The sequence below is a fragment of the Bubalus bubalis genome, chromosome 4, assembly GCF_019923935.1.
Source record: "Bubalus bubalis isolate 160015118507 breed Murrah chromosome 4, NDDB_SH_1, whole genome shotgun sequence".
In the NCBI taxonomy this organism is placed as follows: domain Eukaryota; kingdom Metazoa; phylum Chordata; class Mammalia; order Artiodactyla; family Bovidae; genus Bubalus; species Bubalus bubalis.
The window spans coordinates 32,725,281-32,744,298 of NC_059160.1; positions in this window are offsets into that span (position 1 = coordinate 32,725,281).

A 19,018-nucleotide genomic window follows, 5' to 3' on the forward strand; every position below is an offset into this window, starting at 1 on the left:
CCCAACTAGACTGTGACATCAAGGAACTGTCACTGAGTAAATGACATTTAAAAGAACACATGAAGAAAGGGTGAATGTATTTAGCCTCAGAAAGGAATGGGGCCATGGAGTCATGTAGAATGTTAGAGAAAAAATGGAGGAGAGAGACAGGAACAGAGAAAGTATTTGAAGTTCTGTACTAGTATTTAAAGGGGTCACAGGGTTTGAAAAAGTATCCTAGAAGATCATTCTAGTCTCTTCCCAGTGCCCAGCTTACAAACAGTGTTTTCTGCCATGAGCAGAAAAGAACACATGAAGAGTTTAAATATTGCTGGATAAAGTGAGAAGTAAAATCAATAAGCATTATGGCTAAGAGCCTGGAAATGAATATCAAACAGACACGGTTTAAATCACAGTTTCCTTCTTACTTGCTCTGTGACCTGGGGCAATTTACTTGTTTAACCTTTCCAACCTTCTTTTTTTACTCTGCAAAATAGGGAAAATAATGCACACCTTTGAGTGCCACTGCAGGGACTAAGTGAAACTGTAGAGGTAAACTCTCTAGCATCCTATCACAACACCAGCATCAGACATTTCTGGCAGAAAGATGAGTGGGTTCTGTGGAAGCTTGGACGTCAGGGCACAGTCAACGGGAGCTTTAGTGGGTGAAAATATTATATTTGTAAAAGTCTAATCTGTATATTCGGAGAAGGCAATGGCACCCCACTCCAGTACTCTTGCCTGGAAAATCCCATGGATGGAGGAGCCTGGTAGGCTGTAGTCCATGGGGTCGCTAAGAGTCGGACACGACTGAGCGATTTCACTTTCACTTTTCACTTTCACGCATTGGAGAAGGAAATGGCAACCCACTCCAGTGTTCTTGCCTGGAGAATCCCAGGGACGGGGCAGCCTAGCGGGCTGCCGTCTATGGGGTTGCGCAGAGTCGGACACGACTGAAGCGACTTAGCAGCAGCAGCAGCAATCTGTGTATTTATCAACACATTTATTAAGAAGTCAAAGCTGCCGTCCAGTTACTTTCTCTTAGGCAGGGTGTGTTAATTTTCTAGGGCTTCTATAACAGAAGACCACAGACTGTATAGCTTGAAACAACAGAAATGTAGTCTTTCACAGTTCTGGAGGCTAGAATTCCAAGATCAGGGCATTTGCAGGGCCATATTCTCTCTGAGATAGAATCCTTCCCTACCTCCCCTTGGCATCTGGTGGTGGCATCAAGCCTTGGTGTACTTTGGTTTGCAGCTCATCACTCTGATCTTACTCTCTGTCCTACATGACTTTCTCCCTGATGTGTCCATCTCTGTCTCTTCTCTTATAATGACATCTCCCTCATTGGATTAAGGTCTACACTAATGATCACATTTTAACTTGATTAAATCTGCAAAAACCTTATTTCCAAATAAGGTTACACTCAGAGGCACTGATATTAGGACTTCAGCATACCTTTTGCAGGGCTTCCCAGGTGGCTCATACAGCATAGTATCTGCCTGCAATGCAGGAGCCTCAGGTTTGATCCCTGGCTTGGGAAGATCCCCTGGAGAAGGGAATGGCTACCCATTCCAGTATTCTTGCCTGGAGAATTCCATGGACTGAGGAGCCTGGTGAGCTACAGTCCATGCAGTTGCAAAGAATTGGACATGACTGAGCAGCTAACACTCATCCCTTTTGCAGGGACATGATCAATCCACAGCAGTAAGTGAGTGAGTGATTACAGGGAAAGGCTTGTTCCTCAGTGACAGAGAGAACTCTTTCTATGGGAATTTGAAGTGTCTAATCATAAATTATTAAGGTCCCCCATTATTTTCATTCCTAGAGTCTAGACAGGCTTGGATTATTAAATTAGGATTTTAAGTCCTTTAAACGTTCCCCCCCACCCAACCTCAGTTCTAAAAGTTGTCTTAAGGATAATCTCAGGCATTATCAAAATTTTCTCTTCTCTTAGATAAAGAAAAGGAATTGAGGAGGTCTACACACTGAAAGAAATTAATCAGTTTTTTTTTTAACTATGCTGCAGTCAGGATGATATAAATTAATCCATCAGCTTGACTATAGACTCTTAATTTAGCTCCTTTTAATGGATATTATTGGAAGGTTCATGTTCTTTCAGTTGTTTTTAAGATTAAACCTGAATTATGACTTCGAGTGGGCTTCCCAGGTGGCACTAGTGGCAAAGAACCTGCTTGCCAATGCAGGAGACATAAGAGATGCTGGTTCAATTCCTGGAAGATCCCCTGGAGGAGGGCATGGCAACCCAGTCCAGTATTCTTGCCTGGAGAATCCCATGGACAGAGGAGCCTGGTGGGCCACAGTCCATAGGTTCACAGAGGTGGACATGACTGAAGGGACTTAGCGTGCATGCACGTGTATGACATTGAGAGTTTCTGTCTGGATGGGTTCTCCTGCCCTCATGCATGAGTGTGTTGGGATTCATATGTAGGGTTTATAGTGATGAGATCATATATACTTTCATAAAGGGATGAAAATTGATTTAGGGTTTTTAAACCTGAGGAATTTTCCTTCTCTGGACTGGATACATATTTCAAATGTTTTAGTTATATAGTATGTTTAAAATTTTGCTTTTTATTTGGCGATACTGGGCCTTTGTTGCTGCTCAAGGGCAGTCTCTAGTTGCGGTGAGCAGAAACTGCTAGTTGTGGTGCAAGGGCTTCTCATTCTGGTGGCTTCTCCTGTTGAGGAGCACGGGCTCTAGGGCCTGCAGGCTCAGTGGCTGTGACAAGTAGGCTTAGTTGCTCCATGGCATGTGGAATCTTTCCAGACCAGCGATCGAACCTGTGTCCCCTGCCTTAGCAGACAGATTTTTAACCACTGGACTGCCAGGGAAACCCTAGAATGTTTTAATTTTAGTAGACAAAAATTTCAGACCTACAGGGAAAAAGACAAAGGGTTTACACACTCTTTTACTCTTGGTTGTATGCATTGTGTTCATGTGTGCTAAGTTGCTGCAGTCATGTCTGACTCTTTGTGACCCCCTGAACTATAGCCTGCCAAGCCCCTCTGTCCATGGAATTCTCCAGGCAAGAATACTGGAGTGGGTTGCCATTCCCTTCTCCAGGGAAACTTCCCAACCCAGGGATGGAACCTGAGTCTCCCACATTGCAGGCAGATTCTTTACCCTCTGTGATACCAGGGAAGCCCCGGTTGTATGCATTACCTATGTAATATTTAGATACCCCATCAATGTGCTCAAGCCCTGTTGTCTGATATGAACCAGCCCATCTGCTTGGCATGACTTGGCTGAAAGTGAACATAGATGCAGACAGGGCAGTGCCTTCAATCTGTCACTAAGTCCCACCACGGACATCTGGGGCCACCATTCAGCAGGCAAAGGGAGTGACTGTTTCTCAGTCCTCCCCACTCCTACCTCCCTGATCTTTTAAATATATCTCCTTCAAGCCCTACTCTCAGGCAAAGTCTCATTTGACCTCAAACAAAAGGGCCAAGTCCCTTCTTAATAGATTAGAGAGACTTAGATTTAAGCTGGGGATTTCCTCATGTGATTTATTTTCCCTCAGTGCAGATATTTTACTAGGATGGACACAGTGACTTGAGTTGAAAAAATGGCTACAATCTGTGTTTCCTTAGAAAGGAAAAATCATTGCATGTCTAGAGCTTGGAGATTTAGTCCCTGGACAGAGATTTTTCCAAGGATTTTTCCCCTATAAACATAATATGAGAAGACAGTACCATTCTAGCTGGTCACCTGCATTGCCACTGGGGGAAGATTTGTCATTCTGGAGACTTAACCTGTGGGTCCAATAGTTTACTTAACTTTCAGGGTTTAAAGCCAGAATTTGAACTCTAGAAGGAGAGATAATAAGGGGCTTAAAAATATCATTGTTGGTTTACCTATAAAAAAGAAGAAATACACTCTCTTCTGACCTAGGGCTTGACTTGTCTTTGTGTTTGTCCCTTCATCCCAGTCACACCCGCCTCACCATTTATAAAAAGGGGCCAGGTAAATAAAAACAATGCAAGAGAACAATCAAGAAACAAAAATTAAAAAACTAAAACTATTAGGAAAGATTTTGGTTTAAAGAGACAATAGAATGCATAAAAAATTAAAAGAACCATATTAACAATGGAATAAATAATGATAAATATGGCTAAGGTGTTTAAATTATGAATAAAAGTATTAATTTTATTTTTAGTAAAAATGATGTGTGTGTTGAACCACTAATCTAGGCAAAAACCATTAGAGGAAAGGAACAGAGAATAAGTAAGACAACTACTTGAATGTTAACAGATCTAGAAGCATCTTTAAGAGTTTTTAAAATACTAACTAGAAGGCGTAAAGGATGCACAGGATTTTTAAATTCCAAGTGCCAACATCACCATATGGGCAAATCAAGTCTTTAAGGCAACCGTATGTGTCCCACCCATCACCTTCTCATGGGTGGGAATTCCTCAGGGGTTCTCTGATAGTCTTTGGATCAGTATTTTTAAGAAAGAAAGAATTGGGCAATGACCATTTTCCTTTCCATTTATTAGAAAAAGTTTGTCTTCAGTTCTAGGATTTCTTACCTGCCATTTGCAGGCAAGAGTTCTATTATTGTATCCCTGATATTATTAATGATAGAATATATGTTGTGGTTATTGTTGTCATTTTTGTTATTAGTAGTAGTGGAAGCAGTGTTGGCATTCCTGTTTTATAGATGAGAGACTGAAGTAGGAAGGGGTTATATTGGCTGATCACAGATAATATGGCAAATTAGTGGCAGGGCTGAGCCTGTGTTCCAGCAACTCCAGACCCCAAAACTAGAAATCACGTCCGTGGTTGTTAGCCCAGGTCTCTGCTAACAACAGCATCTTCCCTGTGCATGTTAAAATTAAAGGTCTCAGCAGAGTAATGAAAATGTTATACAACTTAACAAATGGGACTTAGTTTTGAGGGACAGTTGAAAAATTTGTAATTTAGGAAGCTCTTCTCAAATACACAAGGAATTTAGATTACAAAATCCCCCCAACACTGCTGCTGAAGATGGAAGTGAGTCGCTTTCCTGTGTCACTAAAGTTGAGGCCAAGCTATGGTGACAAAGCAAACAGTTGGGTGACATTGAGCAACATTAATTCAGGCTCCTCCTGCCCCATCTGTGAGTCCACAGCTGTTTCTATTTTCCACCACCATGTTGAGAGGATATGGAAGACACCTGGGGAAAAGTTCTTGCAGGGTATAATCATCCAAGACCACGGATGATTTTTTTTGAGCATGTCATTCCCTGCTTTCCTCTGTTCTCTGATTTCCATGGTCTGATTGAATTCTGGTCCTCCTCCATTCAGTGATTCTCTGGGTCAACATTCCATTTGGCGTCTGTAGCTGTAGGAGGGAAGACAGGAGGGAGCCTTTCTCTTTGGGCCCAAGGAACAGATATCAGTCAGGCAGGTGTTCCCTGCTCAACACACCTTTGGGTCAAAGGAGATGAGTGGGAGGGTGAGAGCATTGCTCTCCCAGACACATACACACACTCACTCCCACTCTCTCCCTCGCTCTTCCTTTCTCTTCTTTATGGTTTCCTGACACTATATCCCTTGCTTTTTCTATTGTACAACAGTCAAGAAAACCCAAGGACTTTGTGTTTTCCTGCTTTTTAAAAAAGTTATATCTTGACCAAAAAAAGTCAGTTTAGACATTTTTTCCAACTTACCACTTTTCTCCTGGGTACTAGCATCTTTTAGGTAAGAGTAATGTTTACTTCAGATCTAGCCTGTGCCTAATTTTGAAATGAGTGTTACCTTTACCCTGCACTCCTCTTATTGTCATCCCATTGACCAGCGATTCTAAACTGCAGAGTCTATACACCCAGGGGGCATTTCCAAAGTCTGTGTATCTTTCCCTGCCTCCCTGGGATTCTGAAACATTTTCCCAGGGAAGTTCGGGCCCCTGGTTGAGGATCATTGTCCATAAAGAGAGGTTTTAATGATGGACACATGTATGGCATGGGAATGACTTGAAGCCACAAGAAAAAATGGTTGTGATTCCCTGCTTGAAAGACACAGTTTGTATAGATGAGCCAGACAGTATTTATATTTTAAAGATGGAAGGCTAAGCATGGAATGGGAGAATTTGTATTTCAATATAGGAAAGTGACTACTATAATACGTATCACCCTGGGTCTGCATGGAATGTGGAACCAGAACAACAAGAGTAAAAGAATCAGGATAATCAAGAAGAGAGAACAAGAAAAGGATTGAACCCAAAAGAAGAATGGATGTCATTCTCTATTGCTGTCTTTATCTGCCAGCAGAGGCCAACTCTTAAGGAATAAGAAAACCAATAGAAATTACCTGATTTAAAAGTCCATACTGAGTTCCTGCTATGTGCACATAAGTCATTGGGGCTACAGAGAATAAAACAACTTCAGCCTGGGTGTATGCATGACAGATAAGCAGGTTTATAACTGTAAGGATTTTTCATGCATTGTCATAAGGGCATATAAGAGAAAGATGCAGAAGGCATTCTGGAGGATGTGTCATTTCAGCAGTATCTTTAAGGATGACTAGGAATTATTCAGGTAGAAGAAGGGGAGAAGGGCATGGGAAACAACTCATCCGATAGCAGCTCAGCTGGGGATACGACTACAGAGGAGAGGGGATATGTGTTATAGACGTGGCTTTTGCACACAGTACATAGAGTGGCATGGCTGTGGCCAGCTGTTCAGAGAGTTAACCCTACCTTGTGAACCCCAGGCACCACTGGAGGCCTACAGCATGGAGGCCGTGATGTGATTGGCTTAAGAAAAGAGCAGTGTAGATGGACTTCCCAGGTGGCACTAGTGGTAAAGAACCCATCTGCCAGTGCAGGAGACATAAGAGACAAGGATTCAGTCCTGGGTGAGGAAGATCCCCTGGAGGAGGGCATGGCAATCCACTCCAGTTACTCTTGCCTGCAGAATCCCATAGATGGAGGAGCCTAGTGGGCTACAGTCCATGGGGTCGCAAAGAGTTGGCCATGACTGAAGCGACTCAGAACTCAGATGGTAGGTCAAAGGAGAGCTTCTCAGTGGGTGGGGTAACATCAAGTCATGGAAGCACCTTCCAGGCTTCTTGTCCTCTTTCCTTCTCTCTTTCGCTGTTTCTCTAACTCTTCTTACGTTGCTGGTTTTCTTTCCGAGCTTCATCTTTTTTTCCCTCTGTTTCTTTTGACTCTCATTTTTTCTTTTTTTCCTTTCATCTTTCTACTTTCTTTTTCAGTCTTTTATATCCCCTTTATCCATTTATTAGACTGATGTATTTTAAAAATTCTCTTAAAATGCATTACCTGATTTCCCATTTACTGCATCAAGGAAAAAAAAAAAAAAAAAAAAAAGGATACCTTGTAGAACTGAATGAACACATACTGATCATTTTCCTAAATCAGTTTTGTTTTGATTCTACTATCACAAAAGGAAGCTACCAAAAGAGAAAGGGATTTCCTAAACTCTGAAAGAATTTCTTTTAAAATATTGAGAATCAGAGTTTAACGATGTATACAAAATCAGTAACAGAGTAAGGAAGAACTTGGGTTTTACTCAACAGGAATACCCTTTCACTCAAACACCCTTTCTATCTACTAGGGGAAGGAAAAAGACAAGAAGACAGGAAATGAGACCCTAGATAAGTGGCTAAAATACCTATGGGTTGTCAGACTTAAGTACCCTGCCATTTCCCCTTCAGCCCACCAATAGCAGGACTGGGGATTTTAGAGTAAGAACAGGTAAGTCGAAGAAAATGTAGACCTTTTATGATCTTCCAACTCCATCTCTACATTTATTTCCATCACATCATTTTTATTTTAAGATGTAATAAACATGATTCTTGAGTAGGTTTTGTACTACAGATTGCATTATTAACTTAATTTGAAATAAGGACCATTCAAGAGTTCTTATTTCTTTTTCAAAAGTATTCATCAACATTAATTAGATCTTGTTTTGATCTATCTTTCATTTGTGTGGACCCTAATTTATTTTGGTTTTATGTAATAGTGACTCAGAGAAGGAAATGGCAACCCATTCCAGTGTTCTTGCCTGGAGAATCCCAGGGACAGGGGAGTCTGGTGGGCTGGCGTCTATGGGGTCGCACAGAGTTGGACACGACTGAAGCGACTTAGCAGCAGCAGCAGGCTCATTGCCTTATATATTATGATATTTTGGTTATGATATTAGGTGAAGGGCTGCCATTTTATTCACTCCTTGAACAGCAGGTGTTGAGAAGACGGAATAGTTCTTTTGGCTTTTTCATGGCTCTCAGCAATTCACATGCATCTGGCTACTGACTTGCTTTCATTCCAGATAATTCTTTTTTTTTTAGTGCCAGGTCAAGTTGAAGCACTAAAAAAGAGAGAAAGGAAAGAAGGGAAATAAATAAAATTCTAGATCTGGATGAAGCTTAGAAATTATTTATTTTCAGAATTAACTCTGGGTCTGAGCTAGGGCTCAGCCAGTCACAAGCATCATTTCCTTCCTATTGTAATTTAGTATACTTGCTCTCTTATATCTGTTCATATGAGAAGCTTGCCCTAATCATGATGAATCTACTTTTCTTTAAGGTTTTATTTCAATGAATGACCCATATTTTAAACAGGAAATACACATGTCCTTTATACTAATCCTCCATTTATGTATTTTAAACAGAGTTAATGAGCAGCTAATGGATCATAGAAAAAGCAAGAGAGTTCCAGAAAAACATCTATTTCTGCTTTATTGACTATGCCAAAGCCTTTGACTGTGTGGATCACAATAAACTGTGGAAAATTCTGAAAGAGATGGAAATACCAGACCACCTGATCTGCCTCTTGAGAAATTTGTATGCAGGTCAGGAAGCAACAGTTAGAACTGGACATGGAACAACAGACTGGTTCCAAATAGGAAAAGGAGGTCATCAAGGCTGTATATTGTCACCCTGTTTATTTAACTTATATGCAGAGTACATCATGAGAAACGCTGGACTGGAAGAAATACAAGCTGGCATCAAGATGGCTGGGAGAAATATCAATCACCTCAGATATGCAGATGACACCACCCTTATGGCAGAAAGTGAAGAGAAACTCAAAAGCCTCTTGATGAAAGTGAAAGTGGAGAGTGAAAACATTGGCTTAAAGCTCAACATTCAGAAAACGAAGATCATGGCATCCGGTCCCACCACTTCATGGGAAATAGATGGGGAAACAGTGGAACAGCGTCAGACTTTATTTTTCTGGGCTCCAAAATCAGTGCAGATGGTGACTGCAGCCATGAAATTAAAAGACACTTACTCCTTGGAAGGAAAGTTTTGACCAACCTAGATGTGAGAGTTGGACTGTGAAGAAGGCTGAGCGCCAAAGAATTGATGCTTTTGAACTGTGGTGTTGGAGAAGACTCTTGAGAGTCCCTTGGACTGCAAGAAGATCCAACCAGTCCATTTTGAAGGAGATCAGCCCTGGGATTTCTTTGGAAGGAATGATGCTAAAGCTGAAACTCCAGTACTTTGGCCACCTCGTGCGAAGAGTTGACTCATTGGAAAAGACTCTGATGCTGGGAGGGATTGGGGGCAGGAGTAGAAGGGGATGACAGAGGATGAGATGGCTGGATGGCATCACCGACTCGATGGACGTGAGTCTGAGTGAACTCCGGGAGTTGGTGAGGGACAGGGAGGCCTGGCATGCTGCGATTCATGAGGTCGCAAAGAGTCGGACAAGACTGAGCAACTGATCTGATCTGATCTGATCTGAATGGGCTTCCACAGTGGTGCTAGTGGTAAAGAACCTGCATGCCAACTCGTGAGATGTAAGAGGCACAGTTTCAATCCCCGGGTCAGGGAGATCCCCTGGAGAAGGAAATGGTAACCCACTCCAGTATTCTTGCTTGGGAAATCCCATGAACAGAGGAGGCTGGTGGGCTGTAGTCCATAGGGTCACACAGAGTCGGACAGGACTGAAAAGTGATTTAGCAATGATCAACTAAAGCATATTGTATACTATCGGAAGAGACTATGGAGAACAGAAAACTGCCAAAGACCCAGTTCATGCCCTCATGGAGGGACAAAACATGTACGCAAGCTCATTATTAGGTATGTAAGCTAAGGTGCAGATGATAAAGATCAAGGGGATCAGGAACTCCAAGTTGACAGCAAGTGGTTTGTAGAGTATGCCTATGCTTCCTAGAATCATGGACTGTCCTAAACTACCAGGACAGGATAGATTTTCTGTTTTTACAGTTTCTGTGCATAATCCTGGAACTTGTACCATGGGAAGACCTTGAAAAAGCTGGCAAAAATGTTTAGAGGTTGGTTTTTTTATCTTGTTGAGGACAAATCACACAGAGGAGTAAAAAAAAAACTTTGGGGAAATCATATTTCCAAAAAATAGCCTATTCTGAGCTAGAACTATCTGTGGATGTATACTCTATATGCACACTGCTTGTTTTGTAGCTGGGAATACAGCTACAGGTTTTATGGGTTGAGAAGGCTTCAATGCAAACTTGAACATCTGGGCATAAGCTTAGGAGGATATTGGTGTTTGATACACTGGGGAAGGGGGTGACTGTGACTCCCATAATCTTCTCTCCAATCTGCATGGGGTAATTAAAATGTTGAGGCAGGGGAAATTTCTTCCTACCCTTCTTGAGTATTTTTGGCTAGTTTAATAATTAAATTGACAAAAGACAGATTAACATGAGAAAAAAAATCCAAAAACATGGAGTATCATAGACATGCAACTCCTATAGTGACCTGTTTTTAGACAAAGAGACAGTTATTTGTGGAGATTTAACAAAACAATTTTTTATATAAAAAGATGTTTTATTATTATTTTCCTATATAACCTATTAATGAATATACCCAATTTTATTTTCTCAAAAGGCAAATGAGATCCAAGATAACATTCCTGTTTGATTCCTGAAAACCTCAAAATTATCTCTTTCGGAGGATTCAGTTCCTGTGATGTCTATGGTACTGTCCACAAGGATCCCAATGATGCTTAGAAGTAAAGAGCATTTTACTAATTGTTCTATCATGGGTCCTTGTGCTGTGTTCCCCTTTTTTCTTCTCATCTCATTTTTAGAACTAGATCATGTGTTCCTTCACTGTTATGCACATATGGCCAAAGGATAGGTTTCATGTGTTCATATGGAATATCCACAGAAGGGTGATAGTATACTATTGCGCTGGCATCAGATGTCAGAGCAAGCTCTACTTTGCAATTAAGTCATCTGGAAGAGAAGAGTATGTAGATTTGTGACAAACACGATAAAAACAAAGGGGCTTGTGCTGAAGGTAGCAGACTAACAGAGAAATAGCAGAGTTCTATAACTTTGTTAGCCTTGAATTTCCTAACTCTGGTGATAAGGATGTTTTCTATCCTCTGGATCTACGGCGGATGCCTTCAAATGGGAAATTTCCCCCCTTCAAAGGGAACTGTGGTCATAGTGTTGTTTATATCACCACCCCCACTGGCTGTTTCTCAGGTAACTTTAATTCATAATAACCAATATGCCATAGAAGCATATTTGGGGATGGTTTCCACTGGACCCCAAAATTTCCTTCCTCTGAACTTTCTTGGAAGTTTCACGTATTAAAAGTTGAGATTCCTTAAAAAACTGGAAATAGAACTGCCTTATGATCCAGCAATCCCACTGCTGGGCATACACACTGAGGAAACCAGAAGGGAAAGAGACACGAGTACCCCAATGTTCATCGCAGCACTGTTTATAATAGCCAGGACATGGAAGCAACCTAGATGTCCATCAGCAGATGAATGGATAAGAAAGCTATGGTACATATACACAATGGAGTATTACTCAGCCATTAAAAAGAATACATTTGAATCAGTTCTAATGAGGTGGATGAAACTGGAGCCTATTATACAGAGTGAAGTAAGCCAGAAAGAAAAACACCAATACAGTATACTAACGCATATATATGGAATTTAGAAAGATGGTAACAATAACCCCGTGTACGAGACAGCAAAAGAGACACTGATGTATAGAACAGTCTTATGGACTCTATGGGAGAGGGAGAGGGTGGGAAGATTTGGGAGAATGGCATTGAAACATGTAAAATATCATGTATGAAACGAGTTGCCAGTCCAGGTTCGATGCACGATACTGGATGCTTGGTACTGGTGCACTGGGACGACCCAGAGGGATGGAATGGGGAGGGAGGGGGGAGGAGGGTTCAGGATGGGGAACACATGTATACCTGTGGCGGATTCATTTTGATATTTGGCAAAACTAATACAATTATGTAAAGTTTAAAAATAAAATAAAATTAAAAAAAAAATGTTGAGCTGAGAGATTGTTCATCTTCAGTTCAGTTCCATTCAGTTGCTCAGTCATGTCCGACTCTTTGCGACCTCATGAATCGCAGCACGACAGGCCTCCCTGTCCATCACCAACTCCCTGAGTTCACTCAAACTCACGTCCATCGAGTCGGTGATGCCATCCAGCCATCTCATTGTCTGTCGTCCCCTTCTCCTCCTGCCCCCAATCCCTCCCAGCATCAGAGTCTTTTCCAATGAGTCAACTCTTCGCAAAGGTAACCAAAGTACTGGAATTTCAGCTTTAGCGTCAGTCCTTCCAAAGAACAACCAGGGCTGATCTCCTTTAGAATGGACTGGTTGGATCTCCTTGCAGTCCAAGGGACTCTCAAGAGTCTTCTCCAACACCACAGTTCAAAAGCATCAATTCTTCAGTGCTCAGCTTTCTTCATAGTCCAACTCTCGCATCCATACATGACCACTGGAAAAACCATAGCCTTAACTAGATGGACCTTTGTTGGCAAAATAATGTCTCTACTTTTTAATATACTGTCTAGCTTGGTCATAACTTTACTTCCAAGGAGTAAGTGTCTTTTAATTTCATGGCTGCAATCACCATCTGCACTAATTTTGGAGCCCCCCCAAAATAAAGTCTGACACTGTTTCCCCATCTATTTCCCATGAAGTGATGAGACTGATGCCATGATCTTAGTTTTCTGGATGTTGAGCTTTAAGCCAACTTTTTAACTCTCCTCTTTCACTTTCATCAAGAGGCTTTTTAGTTCCTCTTCGCTTTCTGCCATAAGGGTGGTGTCATCTGCATATCTGAGGTTATTGATATTTCTCCCAGCAATCTTGATTCCAGCTTGTGCTTCTTTCAGCCCAGCATTTCTCATGATGTCCTCTGCATAGAAGTTAAATAAGTAGGGTGACAATATACAGCCTTGATGTACTCCTTTTCCTATATGGAATCAGTCTGTTGTTCCATGTCCAGTTCTAACTGTTGCCTCCTGACCTGCATATAGGTTTCTCAAGAGGCAGGTCAGGTGGTCTGGTATTCCTTCTCTTTCAGAATTTTCCACAGTTTCTTGTGATCCACACAGTCAAAGGCTTTGGCATAGTCAATAAAGCAGAAATAGATGTTTTCCTGGAACTCTGTTTCTTTTTCCATGATCTAGCGGATGTTGGCAATTTGATCTCTGGTTCCTCTGCCTTTTCTAAAACCAGCTTGAACATCTGGAAATTCACGGTTCACGTATTTCTGAAGCCTGGCTTGGAGAATTTTGAGCATTAAAGGAGATCAGCCCTGGGTGTTCTTTGGAAGGACTGATGCTAAAGCTGAAACTCCAGTACTTTGGCCACCTCATGCAAAGAGTTGACTCATTGGAAAAGACTCTGATGCTGGGAGGGATTGGGGCAGGAGGAAAAGGGGATGACAGACAATGAGATGGCTGGATGGCATCACTGATTCGATGGATGTGAGTTTGAATGAACTCCGGGAGATGGTGATGGACAGGGAGACCTGGCGTGCTGCGATTCATGGGATTGCAAAGAGTAGGACACGAATGAGCAACTGAACTGAACTGAACTTACTAGCGTGTGAGATGAGTGCAATTGTGTGGTAGTTTGAGCATTCTTTGCCATTGCCTTTCTTTGGGATTGGAATGAAAATTGACCTTTTCCAGTCCTGTGGCCACTGCTGAGTTTTCCAAATTTGCTGGCATATTGAGTGCAGCACTTTCACAGCATCATCTTTCAGGATTTGAAATAGCTCAACTGGAATTCCATCACCTCCACTAGCTTTGTTCGTACTGATGCTTTCTAAGGCCCACTTGCCTTCACATTCCAGGATGTCTGGCTCTAGGTAAGTGATCACACCATCATGATTATCTTGGTCGTGAAGCTCTTTTTTGTATAGTTCTTCTGTGTATTCTTGCCACCTCTTCTTAATATCTTCTGCTTCTGTTAGGTTCATACCATTTCTGTCCTTTATCGAGCCCATCTTTGCATGAAACGTTCCCTTGGTGTCTCTAATTTTCTTGAAGAGATCTCTAGTCTTTCCCATTCTGTTGTTTTCCTCTATTTCTTTGCATTGATCACTCAGGAAGGCTTTCTTATCTCTTCTTGCTTTTCTTTGGAACTCTGCATTCAGAAGGGTATATCTTTCCTTTTCTCCTTTGCCTTTAGCTTCTCTTCTTTTCACGGCTATTTGTAAGGCCACCTCAGAAAGCCATTTTACTTTTTTTGCATTTCTTTTTCTTAGGGATGGTCTTGATCTCTGTCTCCTGTACAATGTCATGAACCTCTGTCCGTAGTTCATCAGGCACTCTGTCAGATCTAGTCCCTTAAATCTGTTTCTCACTTCCACTGTGTAATCATAAGAGATTTGATTTAGATCATACCTGGATGGTCTAGTGGTTTTTCCTACTTTCTGCAATTTAAGTCTGAATTTGGCAATAAGGTGTTTATGATCTGAGCCAGAGTTAGCTCCTGGTCTTGTTTTTGCTGATTGTATAGAGCTTCTACAGCTTTGGCTGCAAAGAATTTAATCAATCTGACTTTTGTGTTGACCATTTGGTGATGACCATGTATAGAATCTTCTCTTGTGTTGTTGGAAGAGGGTGTTTGCTATGACCAGTGCGTTCTCTTGGCAAAACTCTATTAGCCTTTGCCTTGCTTCATTCTGTACTCCAAGGCCAAATTTGCCTGTTACTCCCGGTGTTTCTTGACTTTCTACTTTTGCATTCCAGTCCCCTATAATGAAAAGGACATCTTTTTTGGGTGTTAGTTCTAGAAAGTCTTGTAGGTCTTCATAGAACCGTTCAATTTCAGCTTCTTCAGTATTATTGGTTGGGGCATAGACTTGGATTACTGTGATATTGAATGGTTTGTCTTTCTCCATTAGGATTCTGTAAATTCTTTGCAAGTACAGTGGTATGATTTGAAAGTTATCAGAAACTTGTGTTCTAGAGTTAGAACATTAGATTTCTTTCTATGAATTTCTCTGAAGATGACACATTTGTAGGAAACTTTTGTAAAAGTATCTGAGTAAAATAATAACTGCCTGTTGATGATGGAATACTTAAATATTCATTATTAAACATCTTATTCATTATAGTCAAATTTATAAGGAAATTTGGTGTTTGTTGTGACACATAACATTTTAAGATAACTACAATTATGACTGATAATATAATATTAGATCATTTCAGGTGTGTCATATAATTTTTAGAACATTTATTAACATTTACCCTTGCAATATAATTTAAGAAGATATATCCCTATTTATCCCCTGGAGAAGAAAATGGCAACCCACTGCAATATTCTTGCCTGGCAAATCCCATGGACAGAGAAGCCTGGCAGGTTACAGTTCAGGGGGTTGCAAAAGAGTCAGACACTACTTAGCAGCTAAATAACAGTTGTTATTTATTTGACAATGCTTCCCATTACAATTCACCATACCAAATAAGCTTAATTAGTTTGATATCTCTCTTATATAAGGAGAGAAAACAAATCTTCTGAGGAGTCTCAGGTGCCCGCTGGTATTATTTCTAAATGATTTAGAATTTGACTTTTGGGAAGTTTGTCAAAAATATTAAAAAGGTTTTAAAACACTTGGTCAAATAGGGTCATAGGTCATTTAAAGAATTCATTGTTTGACCATCGATGAGTATGATCTTATATTATTTGCAAATAATGACTCAAATCAATAAGCCTTTTTATGGCTTAACCAAAGATGCAGATGTCTCACAGGAGATTATGTAGATCCAGGAAGTTCATCTCCAGAGTTAGAGTTAGTGTAAGAAAGTAAAAGCTTTCCATTGCCAAAGGCAGTAAAATGGTGCAGTGAAACACTATATCTGGTTTCCCATGAGAATGTGGGACATCTCTGGTCACAGATCCACTAACCTGTGACATGGGACACGTACTACTGGAATGGGACTTTTCCAGCACTAATAAGAAACAAAGGTTGAGAAGACAAAGGCCCCGTATGGACTGGGACCCCTTGTGAAAAATTCCCCTGAAAGCTGGCACAGCTGGACTATAGAAGGTGCTGCTTATGACTTTATGTCTTGGAACCCTAGTTAACTCAACTGTCTTCCAAAGGCACTTCAGTAAGTGCACCTTCTGACTGGTGGAAATTGAGAGAATATTCTCATTGGGTCACAAAGCCAAGCTCTCAGGACATAGAACAAGACAGAAGGAAGAGCCTCTTTTGAGTTTTTACATAGGGGGACCCACAGTAAAAATTGTCTAAACAGACGCTGGTCTCGTGCGAACTGTCAACTCCACTGGTCTGTGAGGTTGCTTCAAACAGCAGGCGTGTAAAGGGCTGTGCCTGCTGTCCTGCCCTACAATTCATCCTCATGACAAAAAACACAAGAGACAGAGACAAATAGTGACCCTCTCTGGGAGGAAAGAACCATTAAAACTCGAGAGTAACTCATTTACCATATAGCAGATTTGCTATGCCCCAAGAAACCAGCTCCAAGAATATTTTCTCCTACTAATGGAAGTTTAGAAAAAGAGAAAAAGGATTCTCACAACGTATTCTCTTTCACCAGTCACCAGTCCCTGCAGTTAGATTTGAGAGGATACTGTGGTTAAGAACACTTGCCTTCAGCTGGGTTTTGTCAGAGGCCCCAGGATCTCATGGGAAATGATGGGGGGAAGGGAGCAAGGTCCAGTTGGTGTCCTGGTGTGCCAACTGTCAGTTCTTTTGACTAATAATTGTTGTTGTTCAGTCACTGAGTTGTGTCCTATTCTTTGAGACCCCATGGACTGCAATACGCCAGACTTCCCTATTCTTCACTATCTCCTGGAGTTTGATAAAACTCATGTCACGGTGATGCCATCCAACCATCTCATCCTCTGTCATCCCCTTCTCCTTCTGCCCCCAATCTTTTCCAGCATTAGGGTCTGTGAAGATTTTACAGATCATAGGGGATTGTGCCTATGGTAACAGACTAATGAAGGCATAGCAAAGTTTGTGTATATAGTTTTCTAAGCCTTGAATTTCCTAACTCTGGTGATAAAGATGGTTTCTATCTTCCTAGTATAGGGAGGGGACCTTCATATGAGAGATTTATTTCCCACTTTCAGAGGGAAAGATTGGGGTTAGAGTGGGGTATTTCTAGTATCATTAATTTTCCACATGCAGTTTCTCAAGTAAATTGAATTGAAAATAATCAGTATGTTATTGAAATATATTTTGGGACAGCCTGCCCTGTACCTCAACAAGAACTTCAACCAGCATTGTAGACATTCAAGCCAGCATTATAGAAAGTCATTTGAGCACCCAGAAAATTTAAATATACTAAAGTGGACTTGGTCTGTGTCTACTGAAATTTCAATATAAATGGATAAAATATCAGTTCATTAGGTAAAATGGAGAAGATTGGTGACATTTACTAAATAAAGAGGCTTATAATATAGAATGTGTATTTGGATTTAAATGATGATGAGCGTCTTCCAGAAAGACAGCAATTTTAAGCAAGTCCTTGTTGGAAAGGTTGGCAAAAGTCAAGTGATGAAAACCAAGAGTGTTATGGGTAGAGAAGATGGCTTGGAAGAAGGTGATATAAGGCAGGAACAATGGGAGTAGTGGAGATTACAGATGACATACTTATTTTTGGCCTGAAGGCTTTTGATTTTAATTGAAATGTGGAGGAAAGGGAGAAGACATTTCAATACATATGAAATCCACTTCAATTTGACTCTCAAAGTAGATAATTTTAATATAGTGAATGGCGACTTATGCAATGAAGTTTAGAATAGCAGTAGATTGAGAGCAAGACCTTCAAGAAGAATGTGGGAGGTTCAAGAGGGAGGTGATATACATATAATTATGGCTGAATTGCATTGTTGTATGGCAGAAACCAACATAATATTGTAAAGCAATTTTCTTCCAATTAAAGAATAAGTTCAAGGAGAATGAGGAGTTTGACTTACAGATTGATGGTAAAGAGCAATTATTAAAATGTTACTTATTTTTTGCTAACTTGCTTCTAAATTTTCTTCTTTGCACTATCCTGTTTTTACAGTCAGTCAGTTAAGTTGCTCAGTCGTGTCCAACTCTTCGCAACCCCATGAAAAGCAGCAAGCCAGGTTTCCCTGTCCATCACAAACTCCTGCAGCTTGCTCAAACTCAAGTCCATTGAGTTGGTGATGCCATTCAACCATCTCATCCTCTGTCATCCCCTTCTCCTCCTGCCTTCAATCTTTCCCAGCATCAGGGAAAGATTCTTTTCCAATGAGTCAGTTCTTCATATCAGGTGGCCAAAGTATTGGAGCTTCAACTTCAGCATCAGTCCTTCCAATGAATATTGAGGACTGATTTCCTTTAGGATTGACTGGTTTGATATTGCAATCCAAGGGACTCTCAAGAGTCTTCTCCAAAATCACAGTTCAAAAGCATCAATTCTTCAGCATGCAGCTTTCTTTATGGTCCAACTCTTATATCCATACACAACTACTGGAAAAACCCTGGCTTTGAGTAGACGGACCTTTGTTGGCAAAATAATGTCTCTGCTTTTTAATATGCTGTATAGGTTGATCATAGCTTTTCTCCCAAGGAGCAATCATCTTTTAATTTCATTGCTGCAGTCACCATCTGCAGTGATTTTGGAGCCCAAGAAAATAAGATTTTGTCACTGTTTCCATTGTTTTCCCATCTATTTGCCATGAAGTGATGGGACAGTATGCCATCATCTTCATTTTCTGAATGTTGAGTTTTAAACCTGCTTTTTCACTCTCCTCTTTCACTTTCATCAAGAGGCTCTTTAGTTTCTCTTTGCT